Genomic DNA, 17,138 nt, shown 5'->3' on the forward strand with positions numbered 1-17,138 from the left:
AATACATAAATGCCAAGGTTTACAGTCGCGTTTAGATTTAGCGGGCGCTTCGGCTTCGGTATTCGCTATTTAGAGCAAGGCCTCATCAAGGCCACGGGAGAGCATAATGGCCGGAAGTACCGCTTCCACGCGAAAACGTCATGTGCATTGCAGTCGCCTCCTCCGCGACGCGATCGCGATTACGAGGTTCGCATGATCCGAGGACACCCTTCTTGGGTTCGCCACAGCTATTTCTTATGCGACACGAAAGTGTAACCTGACTTTCCTAATATTTTTAATATTTTTTTTAACACAGTATTTTTCTAATATTTTTAGCATCTCTTTCTGTATTTTTAGTATTTTCTAACATTTTTAGTATTTTTCTGGTATTTTTACACAGAGAGAATTTTCTCTTAGAATTTATCCTGAAAATCATGGTAATCATCGTGAGACAATATAATACGGAAAGAATTTTATGAGAATTTCTTTGATTAATATTTATCACAATAAAAATAATAATATCTATTACAATAAAATATAAAATATATTTGATTAATTTTATGCAGTTTAGTAAAATTAATCAAACATGTTTTATATTTTATTGTGACAGATATTATTTTTTTTAATTAATCAGAGAAATTCTCATAAAATTCTTTTTATACCATATTGTCCCACGATTACCGATTTTCAGGGTAAATTCTAAGAGAAAATTCTCTCAGTGTAGTAGTATTTTATTCTATATAGTATTTTAAATATTTTTCTAGTATCTTTTTCTAGTATTACACGATGAATCATTATCGAAATATGTAATCATTAATCATAAATGAATATTTAATTGATTAAAATAAAATTTAATTTCATAAAAAATTTAACTTAATTCAATAAATTTAATTTACCTAAAATTTCAAATATTTAGAAACTCGAATTTCTCGAAATCTGTAATAACATTTACGATATAATCTGATAATAAAAAGAATTATAATTCGCATACATGGACAAACAAAATCTACCAAAAAAATTATAAAATCCGATAACACATTTAGTAAAAGTATTTAAACTTTTGGATATTCGACGTGTGTAATTTTTATCACAAACTGGTCATTAAAAACCCCTTTAAAATATCACTGGAATAAAATATCTCGAATTCCTCGAATATCTCGAATTCCCCTCATCAATGCGTCATTTAAAAAGAGTATATCACTTTCATTTTTAAGCGATATCTCCGGCTTTGTGCCGTACAAAAAGATCAACAAACGACGAGACAGAATGATAGCACGATCGGATATATTTCGGGGTCCTCGACGCGTCGCCGAGCGAGCGAGCGAGCCCTTCCGAGGAGTTGCGCCCTGCGCGCATGCCGCTTGCACGGCAAAAGGGTCAAAGGACGACGAGAGCGCGAGTCGAGGGCGGTACGCGAAAGCGTCGTCCCCGAGGCATCGATCGGAGGACTGGCCAAAAATTCGCGCGCGCGACCCCGCTCCGATTCGGAAAGAGCTCGGGGAATGACGAGGGGAGATGGGGAAGAGACGCAGAGAGAAAAAGATGAAGAGAGAGAGAGCGCGGCGATAGTAAACAGGGGAGAGAAGAAGCGTCACGAGAGAGAGAGCGTCGAAAGACGCGACGCGCAGCCAACTTCACGCGCACTCACCATTTAAATCTCCCAGCGGCGGCGGCGATGACGATTTAAATCTCAACTGGCGCGTCGTCGAGTATACATGTATGTATATTTGGGGTCGCCTCCTCTCCTCCTCTTCCGCGCCGATAAAAATTGTATACACAAGTTCTCCCGCTTCTTCTTCTTCTCTCGTCCTGAGCCTCGCTTCTGCTGCACTCTTCTTCCTTCTTCCCCCCGACGCGACTTCCCCTCTCGTGTCTTCGAGACGTCGTTTTCAGCGACGTCCCATGGCACCGACGATATTAACTCTCGTCGGACTGTATGTTGGCTCGAGCGCGCGCTTCCGGCAGTGAGCGTGTATTACGTAGAGAACACAATAGAGAGAACACGCGAGAAAGGGAGAGAGAAAGAGCACTCGCGCAGGACGAGCGCGCTCGTCGAACGTCCTCGTCTCGCGGTGTGAAGTGCACTCCGAATCTTCTCTCGCGGTCTATTATCACGATATCGCGAGCGCGCGCGCGCGTTCGTACACACTCGGGCGGCAATGTCGGATAGTAGTATTAACTATTATTCTAGTGGCAGTGATGATGCGTGGTCGTCGTCGTCGCCGTCGCGCGGGTCGGGGGGAAACATGGGGGAGAGCGAGAGAAAAAGAGAGAGAAAGAGAGAGAGTGCGAGCGAGCGATTCACGCACGCGGAGCGCGAGGAGACACCTCCACACGTCGAAGGCTCTCGTGCGACTGACTGGCGGTTGGCAGCGCGTAGGGATTAGGGGGCGCGCAGCGGGATGGGGGAAGGAGCGCGAGGAGCGAGCGCGCATGCGTAACGGCCCTGTTTTAGAGCGGCGCTCCGCGACACTCGTCGCCGAGCCACCGCCCGACGCGCGCGTTCACCCTCTTCACGATGCGATGCGATGCGATGCGATGCGATGCGATGCATCGAGCTGCCGCTTGCTGGAAGCTGCGTTCTCGCGATTTAGATTCCGATATGCAAATTTCTTAAATTCACGTTCATCTCATAAGTACACTGAGAGAATTTTCTCTTAGAATTTATCCTGAAAATCATGGTAATCGTGGGACAATGATATCTATTCATAGACACGTATAGTATATTATATAATATATATTATATATTATGTATTATATTATATTATGTATTATATATTATAATATATAATATATATTATATAATATATTATACGTATACATATATGTATCTATTATAATAAAATATAAAATGTTTGATCAATTTTACTATGCAGTTTAGTAAAATTAATGAAACATGTTTTATATTTTATTATTATTTTTATTGTGATAAATATTAATCAGAAAAATTCTCATAAAATTTTTTCCATACCATATTGTCCCACGATTACCATGATTTTCAGGGTAAATTCTAAGAGAAAATTCTCTGAATGTATAATAAGAATAGAATTGGTAGAATATAATTGGTAATATTGCTAATATAGAAGAATATATATTGGTTTAATTTTTTTATATATTTTGCATTGTTTCTTTAAAGAATTATATATAATTCAGAAGAAATCAAAATATATATAGGGTTTTTCTGGTGATATAATCAAGAAAATGATTTCTAGGGAGAAAACAAGTTGAAAATATTAAAGATTCTTTCCCCATACACAAATTTTAATCACAATCTTTAAATTATGTAGTATTATTTTAATTAACTATACTTTTTCTTTTATAGCCACTGTAACAATATGCAAAGTATGCAGAGTACACATGATGTGTCTTCATAAAGATACTTCGTGACATGCGACTCAAAAAAGATCCTTTTGTTCTATACAATCATGCAACAGTTGAACTATACAATTATGTAAACAATAGCATACTTCTTATATGATGTACAAAAACGTGAACGTTTACCCAATATTCCACTGTATTACACATACATATAATATTAAAATTGTAATAATTTGTACTGTTATTACACCCGAATAATAAATTCTTTTATAATATAAATTTTAACATCATAATCGCGAGCCTAAAATCTTAGTTAAGAATTTTAACTACTAAATTTTATTAGAAATAAAATTTATTATAAAGAGAATTTATAAAGAAAATTTTATTTATAATAAAATTTATTATAAAATAAAATAAAATTATATAAAATATTTATAAAATAAAATTATTGTAAAATAAAAATAATTATATAAAATATTTATAAATAAAATAAAATTATTATAACATGAAATTGTATTTATAATAAATTTTCTTAAATAAATGTTTTCAAGGAATTTCTGGGTATACGCTTACGTAAAAGTCAAAGGCGCAATTAAGTGCCTTCGATTGTTCTTAAAATCGGGGGGGTTCGGAAAAGCAAAAAGAGGAATGAAATCATCGGAACCGCAATTGAAGCTGTCGACGAAATTGCAGTTTCTTTTTTCTTTTTTTGCAAAAATTTCCCATAGACCACGCGTATAAGAAGGTGATAGCCATGAAATGGATTACTCGGAATTCGGGCCTATCATTACGAGAGCGTAATCGTCTGATTATACGTCTGACACGCAAGAATCACGAATTCTTCTTTTCACGCACGTGTATGTGTGTGTGTGCCTGTATAATATATGTATGTGTAAAATTCCACCCCTGCAGCAGAGAAGCGAAAGCGTCGACTCGAGGATTCGAGTGCGGCTCTTTCTTTGGTCCTCCTCTCCTACCGTTTTCTTTCCTCCGTTACCGGAACCTCCGTTACCGAAATACACGCGACGGTAGTTTCCGGTTTCGTTTCTCTTGTTGCGAGGAAAATCAACGACGAAGAAACTCGTCCGTCCCGCAGTGACTCTCAAAAAAACTTTTTAACGATAAATATAAAATGAGAGGGGGGATGAAACCATTTAATTATTTGGACTTCGGGGGAGAAGAAAATATCTCGTACCGCGTCATTATTATTATTACAAAACACACATGTAAACAGATTTACATAACATCGCGCTCAACAACCTTCTTTGCAACAAAAATGATTTATGCATTCGTGGAAAAGATACTGAAAACATTTTTTATTGCGATATATAGAATATCCAAATTATTTAAATGTTGTATCTTAATAATCAATGTGCCTTTTGTTGTATTAGTATTTATACGTAATCGTACATAATTTAATTTAATTTTTATCAAAAAAATTATACACACATATACATAATATATTATATGTATATTATAAATAAAAATTATAGAAAGAATTCTATATATACATAAAACTTTTTATATAATTTTTATTTATAATTTTGATCCCATTTCCAAAATATGACACACACAGGTAAAATCTGAGGATAACACGTATACGATAAATCGATACGATTAAAATGGAAATTGCGAAAATAAATTCGACAACGGATAATTCAAATAAAATTAATTATATGACGTATATATAAAAAAATTATTCTGCATTACACTATCATATATTTCGTGAAAAATCATAAATAGAAAAATATAAGGAATCCTACACTAGAATTTACCATGAAAATCACGGTAATCGTGGTATGGAAAGAATTTTATGAGAATTTCTCTGATTAATATTTATCACAATAAAAAATAATAATATCTATCACAATAAAATATAAAATATGTTTGATTAATTTTACTAAAAGTATAGGAAAATTTAAAAGTATGATAAAATTAATTAAATATTTTTAAACTTCTTTCCATACCATATTGTTCCACGATTACCATGATTTTCGGGGTAAATTCTAAGAGAAAATTCTCTCTGTGTAAAGTCCTTGATTTTCGACAGTTTCTTGCTCCAACGATTTTATACGTCACACCTTCGACCAAAATCCGATTAACTCCGCTTGTTAAGGGTGGAAATGTATGGCGCGGCCGTCAGCCCGCGAACTCGAACTTGTAGGAGAGATCGATTGTCGGGGGATACGACGCGATTCAACGAGAGCGAGATGAATTAATACGGCGGCTGCGTAAGGACCCGTTATCCGAACCGGTTATCGCGTGAGAGACGAGAATGCAATACACCGCGCGGCGAATAACACCGCGAAGGTTAATTATGTAAAAAACGCGAGCGCAAACAGTGTTACCTAAAGTCACACCGAACTTACGTTAATCCCGTAATCTATAAATATAGCACGAATTTTACGCGCGAGCGTTTACGTTTGCGCCGAAGCAAAACAAAAAATAATGCACCTGTCTCGCGTGAGGCTTGAACGAGCCGATCAGCATAACAGAGGACGGCGTTACATGTTGCATCACGAATACACGGCGAGGAAAATTAATAGACGTCGTATATATAGGGTAATGCATTTGTTACGTGCGACCTGTCCTAGCGGAAATTAATTCTATTCGCGAAATTTAACGAGAAAAATGTTTTTAAACGTATTTTTTTTTTATAAATATTCTATTAATATTATTATTTAAAAATATTTATAAATATAAGTATTTTTATAGATATTTTCTGTATTTGAAGAGAAATATTTTTTTATAGAAAGAATCTTGTATTTTCTATAAAGGAAGAGAGTGCATATTATTTAACAAGAATTATTCTTCTATGCAAGAAACATATTCTTAATAATATTTATAAATATTCTATTAATATTAATATTTAAAAATATTTATCAATATTTATAAGTATTTTTATAGATATTCTGTATTTGAAGAGAAATATTTTTTTATAGAAAGAATTTTGTATTTTTTCTGTAAAGGAAGAGAGTGCATATTATTTAACAAGAATTATTCTTCTATGCAAGAAACATATTCTTAATAATATTTATAAATATTCTATTAATATTAATATTTAAAAATATTTATCAATATTTATAAGTATTTTTATAGATATTCTGTATTTGAAGAGAAATATTTTTTTATAGAAAGAATTTTGTATTTTTTCTATAAAGGAAGAGAGTGCATATTATTTAACAAGAATTATTCTTCTATGCAAGAAACATATTCTTAATAATATTTATAAATATTCTATTAATATTAATATTTAAAAATATTTATAAATATTTATGAGTGGGTATTTCTATAAATATTCTATATTTGAAGAGAAATATTTTTTTATAGAAAGAATTTTATATTTTCTATAAAGGAAGAGAGTGCATATTATTTAACAAGAATTATTCTTCTATGCAAGAAAAATGTTCTTAATAATATTTATAAATATTCTATATTTAAAGAGAAATATTTTTTTATATAAAGAATTTTGTATTTTTTCTGTAAAGGAAGAGAGTGCATATTATTTAACAAGAATTATTCTTCTATGCGAGTGAATATTATTTAACAAAAATTATTCTTCTATGCAAGAAACATATTCTTAATAATATTTATAAATATTCTATTAATATTAATATTTAAAAATATTTATAAATATTTATGAGTGGGTATTTCTATAAATATTCTATATTTGAAGAGAAATATTTTTTTATAGAAAGAATTTTATATTTTCTATAAAGGAAGAGAGTGAATATTATTTAAGAAGAATTATTCTTCTATGCAAGAAACATATTCTTAATAATATTTATAAATATTCTATTAATATTAATATTTAAAAATATTTATAAATATTTATGAGTGGGTATTTCTATAAATATTCTGTATTTGAAGAGAAATATTTTTTTATAGAAAGAATCTTGTATTTTCTATATAAAGGAAAAGAGTGCGTATTATTTAACAAGAATTATTCTTCTATGCAAGAAAAATATTCTTAATAATATTTATAAATATTCTATATTTAAAGAGAAATATTTTTTTATATAAAGAATCTTGTATTTTCTATAGAAGAAGAGAGTACGTATTATTTAACAAGAATTATTCTTCTATGCAAGAAAAATGTTCTTAATAATATTTATAAATATTCTATTAATATATATTAATATTAATAATATTTAAAAATTATTATATATGTAAATATTTATAAATATTTTTCTAAATATTCTATATTTAAAGAGAGAGAAATATTCTTTCTTATAGAAAGGATCTTATATTTTCAAGAAAGAAAGTGCAATTATATAACAAGAATTATTCTTCTGTGCAACATTTTCTTTTTTTTTTTTTTTCTATTAAACACGTGACGTTTCATAAAAAGTGTACTTGCATCAAGAGCGAGTACTTTAACTTTAGACTCATCCTGTTTAAGTAAAAAAATTGCGATGACAATGCGAGAATACTCTCATAGCAAAACGCCATTGTATCTGTCAGATAAACATGTTTTGCGCGTAAGTGCAAATCCTCTCGTATGAAAATGATATTTTTCGCGCCGAAAGGAATTAAATCTTTCGAGGATTTAAAAGCGCGCTTGGAAACACTGGCTGTTCGCGTTTCGAGAAAGAAAAGATGAAAATTCCGCGGGCCGAGGGCTTCGTTACCAAAATACACACAGTGCGCCGGTTGCAATCTCTCTCGTTTCCCCCATTTCTCTTCTTTTTTCTTTCTTTAGCAGTCGCCGGCTTCGCGACGGAATTAAATTATTTTTAACTAACGCCGCCACCGCCGTTTAATTACGTACGCCAAGAATCACACGGGATGTCTTCTTACAGAGTTAATTTCGCCCCAAAGTGATAAAAAGTGTATCGAAATTTACGAGAACTAAAGCAGCAAGCACGATTGAAAAACTCATTTCCATACAAATAGTGTAAAATATATATTTAAAAACAAAGCAAATTATATATCGCAAAGTCACGAAAAAACTTAAAATTTTTTAAATATAAAGTTCCACATCTTATACAATATTCATATTTACGTCCTATAATTCTTCTCCCTTACTGAATTATTATTGCATATTATTGCATTTTTTTAATTAAATTTTTAATTATTAATTATTAATTTTTAAATTGACTATGTTATTATTTACACGTAATATTAAATATATATATTCGCCCATAGCTTTTATATTTTTATATAATAATCTATAAATATATTAAAATATTTAAAATTATTTATAATTTATTGTACACAGAGGGAATTTTCTTTTAGAATTTACCCTGAAAATCATGAAAATCGTGGGACAATATGATATGGAAAGAATTTTATGAGAATTTCTCTGATTAATATTTATCAGAATAAAAATAATATCTATTACAATAAAATATAAAATGTTTGATTAATTTTACTATGCAGTAAAATTTACGAGATTTTTTGGTAAAATTTGACATTGGTAAAATTAATCAAACATGTTTTATATTTTATTGTGATAGATATTATTATTTTTATTGTGATAAATGTTAATCAGAGGAATTCTCATAAAATTCTTTCCATATCATATTGTCCTACAAATACCATGATTTTCAGAGTAAATTTTAAGATAAAATTCTCTCAGTGTACATTAATCAAAATATTTAAATGTATAATATATATATATATATATATATATATATATTTAAATATTTTAACTAATGTATAATAAATTATAAATAATTTTAAACATTTTAATATATTTATAAATTATTACATAGAAATATGAAAAGCCATAAGCGAAAATATTTTCTCTCCACTTGAAAATTTTGCCAAAAATAGTCAAATTTTCGTTCTGTCAATATTTTGTAAGCCAGTGTGATGCAATCGTTGACGGAAGTTAAAGTAACATTTCATGTGTGATAAATGTTGAAGATGTCGACGAAAGTCTTACCCTCGCGTTGCCCTTGAAACGTCGCCAATATATACGAGAGTGCACTCGCTAACTCACTTTTACGCGAGGAAACGCTGTTACTTTCAGCCGAATCGATCGAAGTCGATCGCGTCACGTGGAAGCGAAAAGTTTCTCCAACATAATGCGAGATTTCGCTAATTTAAATCTATTATCGATAATTTGATAGAAAAATTGCGCGTGTCAATTAGAACTTTAAACGGAAAAATAAAACTAACTTAAATTACATACTTTGGATACTAAGTGTGTACATTTGAAGCGAATAATAAACAGCGGATTTGAATTTTAAAAAAACCCCAGCTTAAGCGCCAAGTAATTATCGATGACGCACTCGAGAAACTCGCTTTGACCTTAGATAAGTAGCGCTATTTTTAGTTCGTTTCCTAGAATGAGTAATACTTATTAGACACCATACAACTGCTTGTGTTTTGTACAATAATTTTTTTTCTCTTGCACACAGATTCTGAAATAAAAATTAGCTGTATGCAACTATAATTCGCAAATTTTTATCTTCCCCAAATTACGCGAGTAAAGTCCACCGCGTTCTCAACCCAGCGTTAAATAGTCGCCATAAAAAATTCCGCGTTCGAGGAAAAAAAAAAAAAAGGTTACGTCAAGTCATCACTTAAAGAGCGAATCGGATTACGTTAGGTACTACAAGTTTATGTCGATAACCTAAAAAGAGTTAAGTGCCGTGAGCACACAAACTTGGCCTAGTGGGTTCCCACCGATCTTATCAGGGTGTCCGAGCCACGTGGTCGCGACGACGGCACGCACTTCGCGTTTTACAAGGTGCAGTTGCAGTCTCGTGCCAGCGACATATATGTATGTATATGTACTTTCACGTCATCCGTTAGAAATGATCGCGTGTAAGTCGCGCAGCGGGGCTTCGCGCTCCCGCGGGAAACAACAACGCGGCCCTTACCATGTCTTTGCGTCCCGATAATAAATTTCGAAATCATAATTAATTAAATACTAGATCTACTTCTCCCTCCTACTACTTCCTCGCTAATTGCAGTCATTAAATCACTATTAACGAAAACAAATGCCATTCTCTAAATAAATGTAACTAGAGATTATTATTCCAACAATGCATTTGCGATAATTAATTTGATATCATATAAATATATATATATATATATATATAAATTTATATATAAATTTATTTTTTTTCTCCTTTCCCTCTCTTGTATATAATAATCCTTTGCTGCAACCTCTTTTTGATATAAAACTTCATATATGTAATCTTCTTTTTATATATTATATTATTATTAATAAACCTACTATTGTAGTATCAATGTTTTCAGAAATTAATTGAATTAAAATATTTTTAAAAAAATTAATTTATAATTATAACGAGTATATTAAAAATTGTTTACTTTCTCTTTCATATACACTGAGAGAATTTTCTCTTAGAATTTATCCTGAAAATCATGGTAATCGACAAAATGGCATAGAAAGAATTTTATGAGAATTTCTCTGATTAATATTTATCACAATAAAAATAATAATATTTATCACGCAATAAAATATAAAACATGTTTGTATGGCACGCCGTTTTGCTATTTATTAATAAGATTTTTTAATCTAAAATAAAAATTTAATAACCGATTTAAACTGAAGCACATAGTTCTTCGAAACCATTTCTATTATGTCATAACATAATAAAAATGAATTAAAATTATGTCTTGACATAAAATTAATTCAAAATACATAGAGAAAGATACAGCGTAGGTGGAATTATTTTTATGTCAAGACATAATTTTAATTCATTTTTATTATGTCATGAGATAATATTAATGTATTTTTATTATGTCTTAACATAATAATAATTGCAGGAATATAAATTTTGTAAGCTATCATAATAATTCAATGAATTAAAATTGTGTTACGACATAATAAAAATACATTAATATTATCTCATGACATAATAAAAATGAATTAAAATTATGTCTTGGCATAATAAAAATTGAAAATTAGAATTACGTGCTACTGTCATTTTAATTCTAGCTTTCATACTAAATTTTAAATTGAAAGAAATTTTCATTATGTCAAGACATAATATTTATTGAGAATTTCTATTATGTACATAATTTTAATTCCCATAATTTTAATTCCCGAATTAAAATTATGTACATAATAGAAATTCGGGAATTAAAATTATGTACATAATAAAAATTCGAAAATTAAAATTATGTACATAATAGAAATTCGGGAATTAAAATTATTGGAATTAAAATTATGTACATAATTTAATTCCCGAATTAAAATTATGTACATAATAGAAATTCGGGAATTAAAATTATGTACATAATAAAAATTCGAGAATTAAAATTATGTACATAATTTTAATTCCCGAATAAAAATTATGGGAATTAAAATTATGTACATAATAGAAATTCGGGAATTAAAATTCAGGAATTAAAATTATGTACATAATTTTAATTCCCGAAAAATTTTTGTTATAACATAAAATAAATTCAAAATTAATATTTTCTCTAGACATAATTTTAATTCTGCGTGTTTAATTATATGATAGCTTAATAATAATTCGATGAATTATAAATATGTCTAGACATAATAATAATTTATTTTCTTTCAGTATCAATTTAATTTAGTAGAATTTTTATGATGGTATTAAATAGCAAAACGGCGTGCCATATGTTTGATTAATTTTACTAAATTGCATAATAAAATTAATCAAACATATTTTATATTTTATTGTAATAGATATTATTTTTATTGTGATAAATATTAATCAAAGAAATTCCCATAAAATTCTTTCCATATATCATATTGTCCCAAGATTACAAGAAAATTTTCTCTCTGTGTAATTATTATAATTAAATTAATTTTTTTAAAAATATTTTAATTCAATTAATCTCTGCAAATTAATTTTATTTTATTATAATTTCTTTCTACGAGATCAATATTTATTTGGAAACTCGTTCGGGGTTTTGGGGTCTGTTTATTATATCCAGTTCCTCGTAAAACCCGCGTTTTTATTCGCGTTCGCGGACTAACTTTTTTTTTCTATTTACGCGAATCGAAGACCAGTTCATCGTTAGAAGTCAGTGACTTCCACATACATATAACGCTAGCGTCGCGTCGACTAATTTTAACTTCCTCAGCTAAATGCAGAAAAACAGACGGTGCACCGAAATAAAAGCAGATCGATCGAACGCCGTTCGGAAACTGCAAACTAAGTTATCACGGCGCGAATATTGGAACGTGAGAAATTTCTCGTGTGAGATTCTGACGAGGTTTCCGACGAGATTTCTCGAACAAAACTCTGATTGTGGTATCATAATAATGCATATGCGAGAAGATTAGCGTACCATTAATTCATATCGATCTATCGCGGCCACAAACCTGATTAAATTATACCTATATTATAATTTAATAATTATTGTTTTTATTTTAATTAATAATATATTCCACAATTGATAATCAATAATATATAAGCATTTAGAATTGGATGTATAATTTGAAATACTTAATTATATTGTAAATTAATAAAGATTTATCAAACTTAACGCATAAAGTTCTTTCAATAGAAAACGATACAAGAATCTTTTGTTCGTGATTGATATAAAAATTCTCATGATTAATAAGAGTTAATGTCGGTAGTTTTTTTTTTTCCAAAGATATATATCAGATTTTTGCAAAGCTATTATTTTAATAAATGATAATTATGAAGAGAATGCATTACTCCTTTAACATCCTAAATTTAAAAAAATTTTTGAAAATTAACAAAAATCTAAATTTTTAAAAATCTACGCGAGGAGAGAATCTTGAAAATGACCTCACCTTGCGATTCGCGTAATGCAAAGAGGAAGAAGGAAAGTAGAAGAGAGAGAGAACACCGAGGGAGGAGAAGGAGGGCTCCTTCCTTCCACGGGAAGGAAGGCAGCGGCGAAACATTACAAACTGCGACGCGGAGAGGAAGAACTCGTCGTGGACTCTCCGTATCTCTGTCCCTGTCTCTCTTTCTCTCCTCTTCAATGTATGGTCGTCGTGGTGTATTGAACTCTGTCCGCGGGGTCATTCACCTTCGCGCGCGCCGCGTCGTCCCCTCTCCCGGCCTCGGACCGTGACGTCACGTGACTCGCCGCTGTCTCCGCTGCGCGCGAGATACGAAGGAAGCCGAGGATGCGAGGAGGCACGCAATGACGTCGTGCGCGATGATTCGCTCGCGCGGTCCATTGACGTCACAATTCGCGGACGCGGATCGAGAGCCCGGAGCGGCGCGACGCCGTCGTCGTTCGACGTCACGGGTTACAATGCCGACAAACCCGCGTTTGTCGAGCTTAGTTGTATGTGCTTCTATGTAAGCGCTTCACGTCATTCGTCCTCTCCTCGCATATCCTCCGAGAAGTTCGGATCCCACATTCCCTAGGATCGAACGCGCGTCATAACTCGATACACATTCATGCGCCGTCGTGTTTGAAAAGTTCAAAAAAATCTATTCTTCTCTCCGAAAGAACTTCAATAAAGAATACAAGAATACAAAAATTGAATAAGTTAAAAAAAATGAAATTAACTTAAGTTGTCTTTGTATTCTTCAAATTTATTCGAAATTATTTTTCTTTGTATGTGAAGAATACAAAGACAATTTCGAGTTAACTTCAATTTTTTGCAAAACCGAATTTATTTATCTTTTAATGTTACGTCTACTTTTTCAAGCATCTTTAGCTGTTAAAAACTGTCAGCTCCAAATTTTGATGGACGAATTTTTCCACGGTGATCTTTTGGAATCTAATATACACAGAGAGAATTTTCTCTTAGAATTTACTCTGAAAATCATTAGTGATCGTGGGACAATATGATATGGAAAGAATTTTATGAGAATTTCTCTGATTAATATTTATCACAATAAAAAATAATAATATCTATCACAATAAAATATAAAATATATTTGATTAATTTTACTAATTGTAAAAGTATAGTAAAATTTACTAAAAGTATAATAAAATTAATCAAACATATTTTATATTTTATTGTAATAGATATTATTATTTTTATTATTATTTTTTATTGTGATAAATATTAATCAGAGAAATTCTCATAAAATATTGTCCCACGATTATCATGATTTTTAGGGTAAATTCTAAGAGAAAATTCTCTCAGTGTAGTATTTTGATGAATTCATCGATTCGAAAACTATTTTTATAGATGCGTCATTATGTAACGATTAGATATTGTGTATATCGCAAAGTGTCTTCTATCATCTAGATCTAGTATCTAGAGGCCGAGACTGATTTCAAGTCGAGAAGATGAGCAAACGCTCCCTTTTCTCTCTTCAACCTTAACCCCGTTTAAACCTTTATTGCGGCCTATTAAAAGCAGACTTTAAATACGTAAAATATGATTCGCGCTTATAGAAAAAAATCGGGATATTAAATTTTGCATAAGATCTTTTTTTTCCTCCTCTCTCTCTCTCTCTCTCTTTCTCTCTCTCTTTCTCTTTGCAATGATTTTATCCTCGAAAAGAAATACAGGCAATTTACATAACTGGATCATATTTATGCAAAACATTATTACTATCATTATGAATCGCATTTTTATCTTGTATATAGTCTAATATAACACGTATATAAATTACATTAAATTCCTTCAGTATAATTTTGTGCAAAAATCATAAAAGAAATCATCAGCGCAATTTAATAATAATAATATAAAATAAAATAAATAATATAAAAAATCTCTTTACACGTATAAATAATAAATTACAAAATACATATAATCAGGATCTCAATCAACAGAGAATCATTGCAGAAAATTAAGAGAGAGGAGAATCCTAGACTTTTCGGCAATCGATCGTGAACCTGTCGTGAAGGCGTCACGCAACGACAGAGGCGGCACTATATAAATAATGTTCGGGAGTTATTTTTAGGTAGACGTGTCCCAAGAAGAAATCTCGAAGAGAGGCAAAGAGAGAAAGAGAGAGAGGAGCGAAATCCGCTACGAACCGGGGCTCTCTGCGGTCGGGGGGTTACGTTTGGCGGGTTTGGTTAACTGTGTCCGGTCGGATAGCTGGTTCGCTCGCTCGCTCGCTCGCTCGTTCGTTCGTTCGTTCGTTCGCCAACCGAGCCGCCGTCAGAGTTTGTTGACTCTCGGTTTCAACACGCTGCCTGACCATGACCTCGCCGAACGACGCGCGAAGTGACGAACGCCGAGGCGACTCGCCGTCGTCCTCGTCGTCGTCCACCGGGTCGACAATCGAGCCAAATCGTAGCCAAATCGTAGCCAAATCGTAGCCAAATCGAAGTCTACAGAGATATACGTTTAGATGATAGATTCATCCTTCAAAAATGTATTTTTGATCATACAGATTTAGAATTGATATCTCTTTGACTTCTACGCAGAGAGAATTTTCTCTTAGAATTTACCCTGAAAATCATGGCAATCGTAGGAAAATATTTTATGAGAATTTCTCTGATTAATATTTATCACAATAAAAAATAATAATATCTATCACAATAAAATATAAAATATATTTGATTAATTTTACTAATTGTAAAAGTATAGTAAAATTTACTAAAAGTATAGTAAAATTAATCAAACATATTTTATATTTCATTGTAATAGATATTTTTTTTTTATTATTATTTTTTATTGTCCCACAATTACCACGATTTTCAGGGTAAATTCTAAGAGAAAATTCTCTCTGTGTATAAAAAATATATATTTCTGTATCTTTAAAAACTCGTTTTTATTTTAATTCTTCTGTCAAGATATTTAAAGAGTCTTTGTATTCTGAAACCTTCTAAAATATAATGAGAAAGAATGTTCGATGCCCAGTAGTTGATATAAAAAAATTGTCGCAGTGCGATATATTGAAAACACGAAGTTGGTACCCGGGTATTCATATACATTGATGAAAAAAATGAACAATTATATGCATCGATAGAAGGATTAATCTTACCAAAACCGATGTGCGCGAGACGGAACGGTATTCCGAAAATATGGAAAGCGCCACGTCGAGTTTGTCCTCCCATCAACATTGGGGCTACGAAAGGGGGCTAATGAATAAAGAAATCTTGGCGGAATTTCGTGCGTCCCTACGACGATCAATCGTCGTCGTCGTCGACGGGCTTGCGTGGAAAAAATATCAATCTCAGGAAGCGGATCTGGGCCAGGGAATATCGACCGCGCGATCTGGGTCAGAGCTCGCATGCACCTTGCACCTCGCGCTCTGCACTCTCGCGCTGCAGGGTGCATCGCACAACAACCCGTTCCCGGTCGTAACCCGACGACGGTGGTTGCGACAGCACGTGCGAAAGATACTTCGTCGAAAATCGGCGACGAGATATATTCGCGAAAAAAAAAAATAAACACGATGCAAGACATTTCTGATGGTGTCCAGATGCTCTACGAATCAATTCTATGCATATTAACCCTTCTGTCAAAGTATAATTTTTCATCTTTTTAGCGATGTATCTCTCAAAAAGCGATTGTAACGTGGAAGTCGAAGTTTTCGAACCTAGACTGAGAGAATTTTCTCTTAGAATTTACCCTGAAAATCATGATAATTGTGGGACAATATGGTATGAAAGAATTTTATGAGAATTTCTCTGATTAATAAATAATAATATCTATCACAATAAAACATAAAACATGTTTGACTAATTTTACTAAACTGCATAGTAAAATTAATCAAACATATTTTATATTTTATTATAATAGATATAATATTTTATTATAATAATATCTATTACAATAAAATATAAAATAAGATATTATTAAATTTTATTGTAATAGATAGTATTATTTTTATTGTGATAAATATTAATCAAAGAAATTCTTTCCATACCATATTGTCCTACAATTATCATGATTTTCAGGGCAAATTCTAAAAGAAAATTCTCTCTGTGTATATGACTGTTTTATTATTCAATGTATAGGTATCCAGATCAACTGCGTTTTTCAA

General features: G+C 31.6%; 1 protein-coding gene across 2 annotated transcripts in view; it reads right to left on the reverse strand.

The window, feature by feature from the left end:
* The window catches only part of Utx (Utx histone demethylase), an 87,998-nt gene that overhangs the window by 61,814 nt on the left and 9,046 nt on the right, over positions 1–17,138 (reverse strand). Inside the window, exon 1 of one of the 2 annotated variants that reach the window (XM_083054491.1) lies at positions 1,628–2,330. The exons of the other annotated variant lie outside the window; for it this stretch is intronic. The gene's annotated coding sequence lies outside the window, so the exon portion shown is untranslated. Of the gene's footprint in view, positions 1–1,627; positions 2,331–17,138 lie in introns of those variants that run through there. 2 annotated transcript variants of the gene reach the window in all.

The sequence above is a fragment of the Prenolepis imparis genome, unplaced genomic scaffold (assembly GCF_030444845.1).
Source record: "Prenolepis imparis isolate NDT839.2.m4 unplaced genomic scaffold, iyPreImpa1.0 SCAF_14, whole genome shotgun sequence".
NCBI lineage: Eukaryota > Metazoa > Arthropoda > Insecta > Hymenoptera > Formicidae > Prenolepis > Prenolepis imparis.